The 1,954-nt window shown below is 39.5% G+C and overlaps 1 pseudogene; it reads right to left on the bottom strand.

The window, feature by feature from the left end:
* The window catches only part of LOC100951871, a 5,719-nt pseudogene extending 5,345 nt beyond the window's left edge, over nucleotides 1-374 (bottom strand).
* Between the last annotated feature and the right edge of the window lie 1,580 nt (nucleotides 375-1,954).

Genomic DNA, 1,954 nt, shown 5'->3' with positions numbered 1-1,954 from the left:
AAAGAAAAAAAAAAAAAAAGATTGAAAAACACTGCTTTACTCCCTCTCCAAAAACATTCTCTGTCTCCATCCAGTTGATTCATCTGAAGAAAATGAAGCATCTTCAGGGAGCTAGATACTGGGTTTGATAGTATCCTTGTCATTTCATTCATTCATTCAACAAATGTTTATTAAACACTGACCACATGCCAGGTCTTGTTCTAGGCATCAGTGATACAGCAGTAAAACAAAGTGCTTCTTCACAATAATCCTGTAAAGGGGGTTCATTAGTTCCATTATTACATATGACAAAATCAACATTCACATAGCTAGGCAGTTGAAGGTTGGTAAATATAAATCTCTTAAAAGTTCTAGTTCTTTACCTCAGAAGGCATAATGCTAGATCTGCCTGTGATCCACCTAATATAACCTATTCTTCCCCCATGAGGCATAAGGCATTTGGAAATAGGACGCTGTTGTTTCTCCTTCGTATATATATATATATATTTGGAGACAGAGTCTCACTAGGTTGTCCTCAGTAAAGTGCCGTAGTATCACAGCTCACAGCAACCTCAAACTCTTGGGCTTAAGTGATTCTTTGCCCTTAGGCGCCCACCATAATGCCCAGCTATTTTTTTGTTGCAGTTGTCATTGTTGTTTAGCAGGTCTAGGCTGGGTTCAAACCTGCCAGCCTCATTGTATGTGGCTGGTGCTGTAACCACTGTGCTATAGGTGCCAAGCCTCCTTCTCACATTTAGGTTACAATTTCCCAATAACATCACCATTATCCCCAGATAGTATTTATATAATACATTTATGCTACATCATTGGTGAGGCGCCTCTCCTCACTCTGCCCAAAGACTTCCAGCAAATGAACTACTCAGGGAAAAGTCGAGCTACTCAAGTTGTGGGTGGTAGATGGGCCTTGAACTCTAGTTGCTTTGCCTCTAAAGTGTCTAAGATGATGCCCAATGAGCCTCTGAAGAACCGGATGCAAGGGCAACCACTGCGGTCTAGGGAAAAGCTCTGGTTTTGAAATCAGAAAGCTTATTCTATTAACAAATTTTGGTTATTTAATTGAACTAATACTCATATATTACTATGTGGCAAGCACCCTTCAAAGAGTTCTATGTCTATTTCGGATTTTAATTTGAGTTTCAAAAGTTGTGTGTTTATGATCAAATCTTAATTTCTTTGTTATGAGAATAAAATCTCTCAAATTATAAAAATCAAATGAAATAAATCATATGACAGTGCTTTAGAAATTGCAAATGTTAGTTGTGGTCAGAGTGGCAAGTGTTAGTCTTCAAAAGAGTTGGGCATCTCTCTCCTCCTAGGAGTTGCTGACCTATGACAGCCAAAGTTGATGTGGACAAACCTGAACTGTAGGGACCGGACTATAGAACCAGAAATTACATCTCAGCTTCAGAAAAGCATGAAATATAGTTATTTAGAATGATGTATGTGTGTGCGTGTGTGTGTGTGTGTGTGGTCACTGCACTATGCTAGCAAATATTTATGCACAGGAGAGTTTTGATGTTGTCCTCTCATTATTCCTTGTCAAATTCACGCTCAGGTCTCAGCTTAGATATTGCTTCCTCTGGGAAGCCCTTTGCTTCTCTTCTGTGTGCCCCCGTAGCACTCTGTTCTTCCATCCCTCTTCCTTAGCAGTTTTCTTGTCTAGCTCCTCAGCCAGACCATAAGTTCTGGGAAGAACTAAATCACACCCAGTTTTTTTTTTTCAGCCTTCTATCTTCAGCATTTAGTAGGACTTCAATAAATAGTGGAAAGCAAACAAACAAACAAAAAAGATTCTGTATCTGGAATGTGATAAAAAGAACCTGGAACTCTACATAGAGGACTTCTATAAAGTTGTTCTACTAGGAATATGGATCTCTTCCTGTTATCATAAAAACTGCTCTGGTGTAGTGAACATGGGCTCCTAAGGCGGCCTTGAGACCAGCATCCAAGGTCA

Source organism: Otolemur garnettii, unplaced genomic scaffold (genome assembly GCF_000181295.1).
Source record: "Otolemur garnettii isolate 467f Iridium unplaced genomic scaffold, OtoGar3 scaffold00041, whole genome shotgun sequence".
NCBI lineage: Eukaryota > Metazoa > Chordata > Mammalia > Primates > Galagidae > Otolemur > Otolemur garnettii.
Note: the sequence above shows the minus strand (reverse complement) of the source record. Positions and strands in the feature narration are given on the sequence as shown.